This window comes from Gavialis gangeticus, unplaced genomic scaffold, assembly GCF_001723915.1.
Source record: "Gavialis gangeticus isolate Ggan-Ray unplaced genomic scaffold, GavGan_comp1, whole genome shotgun sequence".
Taxonomy (NCBI): Eukaryota; Metazoa; Chordata; order Crocodylia; family Gavialidae; genus Gavialis; species Gavialis gangeticus.
Genome location: NW_017728997.1, coordinates 39,891,632 through 39,899,129, shown reverse-complemented (window position 1 = coordinate 39,899,129; position 7,498 = coordinate 39,891,632). Strand labels below are relative to the sequence as shown.

The 7,498-nt window shown below is 42.5% G+C and overlaps 1 protein-coding gene across 1 annotated transcript in view; it reads right to left on the bottom strand.

Annotated features, from left to right (window-relative positions):
• Positions 1–5,970: 5,970 nt before the first annotated feature.
• The window catches only part of TAMM41 (TAM41 mitochondrial translocator assembly and maintenance homolog), a 92,545-nt gene continuing 91,017 nt past the window's right edge, over positions 5,971–7,498 (bottom strand). The window contains exon 9 of the mRNA XM_019505086.1: positions 5,971–6,059. The gene's annotated coding sequence lies outside the window, so the exon portion shown is untranslated. The remainder of the gene's footprint in view (positions 6,060–7,498) is intronic.

The window sequence follows — 7,498 nt, the reverse complement described above, 5'->3', positions numbered from 1 at the left end:
GGGCGGGTTTCAGACTGCCGGGGCGTGAGGGGCTTACACTCATGCATCTCACACTGCTCCTGGGGCCAAACAAAAGTTAGATGTGTCATTTCCCAGATACTTCATGAAATGAGAGGAACAACCATATTTTATTATGGGGAAAAAGTCATAGTTTTCTTTTTTCTGGTTCTTGCAGAGTTCTCTTTGCATTTTTGTCATTTTGCTTTCGTTGTCACTGACAAAACTTCACATTACAATTGCACTTTTGGTTCTTTGATGGCAAGAGGTAAATGTTATTTTAATCCTTTATGATTACTGCCATTCCAAATCAGTGTAAATGTCTGTCCTTCTAGTTCCTGCTATGTACTCTGCTTAGCATCACCACTTACCCTTAGCAGATCATTGGAGAGCCTCTTCCTAGAAGGGGCTCCATATTTAGGCCTTGGATTTCCTATATATATATATATATATATATATATATATTTTTTTTTTGTAATTGTGACTTGTAACGGGACATTACAAGAATAAAAGTATTTAGCCACATTTAGGTATAGTTCATGTTTGTCCATTTGAAGTTTTCATCACGTGCTTCATGATTTTATGTTGAGAAAAGGTCCTACCATATTGAAAGGAATCCTCAGCAGATACCAGCGATGATGATGGTGATGACAAGAAGAAACTTCCCCCAAATTGACAATAAGCTATGAGACGCCTTTCTTTTTATTGATTTAAAAAAATGCAACACACACACTTCAGCTTGAACTACGTACATGTCCATCACAAACAATAAGCCATAAAAGTGAAAAGAAAAAAAAAGGGAAAAAAAAAGAACAGAAGAAGGAGGGATAAAACTAAACAAAAAATGGTGCACAGAAAAACCAAAAAATGGTTATATTTTCTCACATATAACACCTCTCAAAAACACACACCTTGTTTTTGGAAGGCCCAATGCAGGGAAAATAAGCTTTTTTTCTGGAGTCATGTAACAGAGTAAGTCCTCCTGGAAATGGAGTGTCCAGGAAGACATCAGGAACATCTTGGTGTGACACACTTGCCTTCTGTGATGCCACATTTCCTGGGCACTCTATATTTTCTGGAGGACAGTCTTAGACCCCAGACACTTGCAAAGGGCAGTAGCAAGACTTTATAAAATTGCCTGTAAATAAAGGTGCTGTTTCCACACCACAAGCCTTAACGAGATACTACCAACAGCTCACTTGCTGCCTCAGGCACAAACTGTAGCTATGGCTGTGAGCGGGTTAACACAGACTGCCTCTCTAGTTTTCTGAGCAGACACAAACCCAAGCCATCTTGGCAGCTGCCTGGCATGCACAGCTTCTCCAAGAGTGCTCCTTTACCATCAAAGAACACAGCTGGAAACACAAAGGTATGTGTTGCATGAGAGAAAATACAGTAATAATTAATTTAATTACCAAAATATTCTAAGGACTTTTTCTATGACTCCTTATTTCTAATTCTGAAGTACCTTGCATTTCTTTCATTAATTCAGAATCCCTGAGGTCCTCATCTAAATCCTAGTCACTTCTACCCTTGTGCTTTTACATATGAGGTTTCATTCAAAGCAGCTTTCCATTCATTACTTACAATTTTTGCACTTGTCACATAATCTTTTCTTTTTTGTTCATTTCTTCAAAGAATCCCTGTCAGGCCAGGCCTCTCTTGGTCTGCTATTTGGTACCATGTAAACCAGTACATCTTGTTCCATGGTTGGGTTGTTGGTGCCCCCTCCTGGGCTAGCCTGGGTGAGGAGGGTGCGTGGACAGCCAGCAGGACTAAAAACAAGACCTGTCAAAAGGTGGATGAGCTCCCTGCAAGCCAACAGCCACTCATACCTGGAGAGGAGATGGGTGCCACCAGGCCCAAAGAATCACCAATGATGCAAAGCAACTCAACTAACGGAGGGTTATTACAGCATGTAAGGTGCTCCAATGGTCACAGTGGCTTTGTGACTAACTTGACTCTACTTGTTCTGCCCAATGTTTCCTGCCTGACCTGTTGCTCTGCTTTATGCTCTGTCCTGTGCTCCCTGCCTAAACTGACACTGTGTTCCCTGCTCCCTTCATAATGTGCTGCTTGTCACAGAGACTGCCCATGCCACTTGTGGCATGCATGCTGCCGGTTGGCCACCCCTGCTATAAAGATTTCAGAGCAGGAGCAGGAGCTTGAAGTAGAGGAAAAGTTATCATCGTGGAGTAAAATTATCTATATACAAAGTTAAAAATTTCAAATTTAACCTGAAGGGGTGTATTAGAAAGCATACTCATCCTACCTTAACTTTTGATTGAAAAAATGCAAGCAAGCACCACGTACATACTTATTTAAATTTCACTCTTCTTCAGAAGCTGCAACTAAACTAATAGGCCAAACTCATGGCTGCTTTTATTATATGCAGCATGACAATTAACTTGCAGTTAGAGAAGTTTTGGAATATTCAGGGATATTTGAGAATATTATAGAAGTTTATGGCATATTTGCTTGATAAAAGCTAGTTTCAGCTAATTTAAGCAACCTTATGATAGTAAAATGAAGGAAACTACATAACGATGAGTTGTTCAGACCTTCAAAATCCAGTCATGCTATGTTAGTGGTGTAAATCAGGGGTGGGCAAAATACAGATTTTGCCCACCAACAGATTTGATCCAGCCCATGGGTGGGTGGCCAACAATTTATTGGATCTGGCCCATGGGTGCCCAGTAGCTTCAACTCTTAATGCAGTAGCATCAGCTGTGGACCTGGTCGGGGCTTCTGTCACAGTGGTTGGGTGGCAGTGTCAGCTGTGGATGCCACCGGCAGGTTCAGGAGCCCTGACACAGAACCTGCCAGCGGTGTCCACAGCCGACGCTGCTGCTTTCCCTGTGCAGCAAAAGTTCCTGCATGGAGCCCCAACCTGGAACCTGCTGGAAGCATCTGCTGCTCTGGGCAGGTGGCAGCATCAGCTGTGGACAACACAGCAAGTTCTGTCAGGGCTCCCGAACCTGCTGACTGTGCCCACAGCTGATGCCACCACCCCATCTGGTTCTGGAGAACTAAAGCTCTGGCCAGGTTCTAGAGGGAGGGAGGGCGAGACAGGACAGGAAGGATGTGACCTTTGACAGGTTACCAAAATTCATTAAGTGGCCCTCCAGCCAAAATAATTGCCCACCCCTGGTTTAAATGCATCTTCTGATACCTTTGCACAACTTGGACCTTTAGCTTAAAATTCATTTGTTGATTTGAACCAGCTTTTTAAAATTCTGCTTGATCTAAACAGAAAATGAGTGTGTACTCAGTCGAACTTAAATAGATACCTAAAGCCAAGCATGCTCTTAAGGGCTTTCCTAACAAAGGTGTCAGCCAGATGTTGTTAGCTTATGTGGTATTGCTGGAGTGATGTTGTTGCCATGGTGGTCATGGAAATACGTGAGGGGCAAAGACATTTTGCAGGAGGAGAGGGTGAAATCTTTTATTGGATTGACCCCATGGTTAGGAGAGATTTTAGACAAGCTTTTGAACACAAAGAGCTCTTCCTTAGGTTTGAAAAAAAATGATACTCCTTACTTTTGCTGAAGCAGCCTGGGATAAGTAAGGAATATCATTTTTTTTTATTCAGACCTGAGGAAGAGCACTTTGTGCTCAAAAGCTTGTCTTTCCCAACCATGGAGTTGGTCCAATAACAGATATCACCCCCCGCCCCATAATATCCTTACCTCTCATTAGCTTAGGTAGGCATTTTTATGCATGAAATCTTGCCAACTATTAAGTCAGCCCAGTAAAAGTTATTATTACCTCTCTCTCAAATCTTGCTTCCACATCTTCTAAGACAGTCACCGAAGCAGGTGCACACATGTAAGACTTTGCTTGTCAAAATTGGATCTTGTTAAATATCCTGTTTCACAGTCCAGTATATCTGAGTTAATGTCCCACTTTACCAAAGTAGGTACATGGTTATGGCAAAGTCACTTGCTTATGGATATGTCAAGTGTTTAAGTCCCTGTGAGGACCTTTAAGGGGCTGGTCTATATCAAGGGGTGGCAGGTCTGGAAAAAAGTGGGGCTTTCTTTGTCTCATCCATCTGCATGTATATGCATACCCCAATACAGCTCTGCACTCATCTCCCTATGCCCACCCTCAAGCCTTCAGGCTCTGTTGTGACTGAAAGCAACCACTGGGGATGAGCCTGGGGCAGTTTATCTTGCTTCATTTGAGGTTTACAGTACATCAGGGGCCATGAGTGGCCAAAGCATTCTTGGCCTCTGTACTTGCTGTGACCAAGTCTTTGCCTCAATGAAGATAAGCCCAAGGTGTTATTGTAAAAATACAAGCTTCAGTTATGAAAGACTTCATGTGGTGCCTATCTTCAAGAAAGGGAGGAAAGAAGATCCAGGAAACTACAGGCCAATCAATTTGACCTCAATTTCTGGAAATAAACCATTCTTGACAGGCTAACAGAAGGGAACATTCTTAGGGATAGCCAGCACAGGTTTCTCATTTCTGTCTATGACTAGGTGACGTATCACCTAGACAAAAGGGAATAGATTGATATCATATATCTGGACTTCAAAAAAGCCTTTGACTTGGTGTCCCATGATATCCTCCTGGAAAAATTGGGCAACTACAGCCTTGACTACACTACAGTCTGATAGCTGGGGAACTGGCTCTGAGGCCAGACCCAGAGAGCAGTAGTTGATGGAACCTAATCATCATGGCACTCAGTGACCAGTGGTGTCCCCCCCAAGCTCCGTTCTCGGACCTGTACTCTTTAATGTCTTCAGAAATTATCTGGACTCTGGTGTCAGAAGTTGATTGGCCAAGTTCGCTGACGACACCAAACTTTGGGGAAGAGTATTCACACTTGAGGACAGGCTGGTGATCCAGGCTGACCTCAATAAGCTTGCAAGGTGGGTGCATCAAAACCTGATGGCATTCAATACAGAGAAATGCAAGGTGCTCCACCTCAGGGGGGAAAAAACCCCACATCACACTTACAGGCTCGGTAATGCTACACTCGCTAGCACCATGAACAAAAGAGACTTGGGGGTCATGATTGACCACAAGATGAACATGAGCCACCAATACGATACTGCAGCCAGCAAAGCGATCAAAACTCTGGTTAGCACCTACTGATCCATCTCAAGCAAGACCCATGATGTTATCATCCCGCTGTACTCAGCCTTGGTGAGGCCACAGCTGGCTCTAATTCTGGGCTCCACAATTCAGGAAGGATGTGGGGAAGCTTGAAAGAGTCCAAAGGAGAGCCATGTGCATGATCAGAAGGCAAGACAACAGGCCTTACGAAGAGAGGCTGAGAGCCACAGGACTCTTCAGCCTGGCGAAGTGCAGGTGCAGGGGTTACTTGGTGGCAACCTATAAGTACATCGGGGTGTGCATCAGGATCTGGGGGAATGCCTGTTCACCCGAGCTCCCCAAGGGATGACAAAGTCCAACAGTCACAAACTCCTGCAAGACTGTTTTAGGCCAGACATGCGGAAAAACTTCTTTACTGTCCAAGCCCCCCCCAAGGCCTGGAATAGACTCCTCCAGAGGTGGTGCCAGTACCTACCCTGGAAACTTTTAGTAAACATTTGGATGCTTATCCTGCTGGGATCCTTTGACTGTAGTTGACTTCCTGCCCTTTGGGCAGGTGGATGGACCCGATGATCTTATGATGTCCCTTCCTGCCCTAATGTCTATGAAAGCTATGACTAGTACTTCCTATGTGAAACACATTAAGAGGATATAATACAATCAGGAAAACTGGTACAGGAACTTCAGTTCCCAGTATTGTGTAATTCTTCAGTTTATAATTCTTACAAATGTTGTACATGCTGATGGTCAATGGCAAGTCCCCAATTCTTCTGTTTTTCAAATAAAAGCACCACAGTAGACACTTTTCCATTATACAAATTTATACTATTAAAAAAGTTAAGTTACAAAAACTATATATTATACACAGGAAAAGTACAACTCTGCAGAGATTCACACCTCATTGAATTGACTATGGATAAAATTTTCCGGTGTAATGAGCACCCCCGTCTTTAAACAGGAGTTAAAGATGGCTCAGCACTTTTTCAGACTGGGCCCTGAAACAAGAAATACTTGTAATTACAATAACAAACCTAGAGAGCATACATCACAAAATTCAATACCAATTTTTTTCAAATCCTTGTTTGTGATTTAAACAAAGTGTCAGTCTAAAATCCTTCATGCTGGTTAAAACCAATGGAGCTCAGCCTCTTAGAGAGGTGGGCCAGGTACTTGTGACCCAGCTATACCACAAGCCACCTCTCCCCTCCAGTAAGGGAGGTGGGGAGGGCAGTGACTGCCAATACTGCAGGACAGTGAGAGAGGAAAAGAACTTATCCCTGGCTATGAAGAGAATAAGGGGCATTGCACAGGGCATGGAAGTGGACAGGCTGGCCTGAACTACTTGCTGTTGATCCCTTGGTGCCATGGGCTGGATCTAGTCATTTTGGGGCCCAGATGAGGCCTGCAGGCCACACCTTGAGCACCATTAGCTTAAACTAACAGCCACTAAAAGTTGTAAAATTGGAGGGGTGGGGGGGGTTAACACACTCAATGTCAGTCTTCAGAACATCAAATCAACTCTCAGTAAAAAGTGGAAAGCTTTTTCTCTGCAGGGAATTAGAGAAATTTGATAATAAACTTTGGTATCAAATAAGAATTTTTTGCATACTTCAGTCCTCTGACATGTTCTCTACCACCATGGTACTGTATCTACGTCAAAACAAAGTGTTCCTGTTGTGGACGAAATCAAACTTCGCGTTGTGGTTGAATCAGAACTGACAGAGCCAGCTTTTCTTTATTTAGGGCTATACTGTGATCACAGGGAGGATTCCATACAGCAAGGGGAATCACCCACTTGTCTGTTTCAAAGGAATCCTCCTCCTGAGTTTTCAAGCATTTTTATACTTAAAACAGATAAAGAGAAAAACAATATGACCTTGGAGAAATTAAAACAAGTTTACTTAATTGGACATCTGTGCACAGGGTAATAAGACATGCAGGATTTCTTATCTCAAAACATGTAACTGAAATAAGCAGTATCAGTACTTCTGGTCTCAGTCTGTTTTTTTAGTCAAGTAGGCTAGAAGCCCAACTAAATTTACTTCTGCATTCCCTAATTCTTTTTTCCAACAAGTTAGATATTTATAGCCATTAGCCTTTCAACTTCTAGTTTTTCTTTCTCTTTACTTCCTGCTATTTCAACATACAAATTATATACTTCATTTCTGGTTGATGGGCTATTCCTCATTTGCTTGGCAGCATAGCTTAAGCAACATTGTATTATCATAAACACTAGGCATACTCCAATAAAAACAACAAACAATATCAACAAACTATGAATGACGGTGGAGCCTAAGGAACTGAAAATAGAGCTAAACCAAGAACTCAAATTCCAACTATCTGACTCATGCAATTTAGCTGCTTCTTTTCAAATATGTTTACTTAAATCCTGGATTTCTTCTGAATTATCTGGAATATAAGTACAACATTCTTT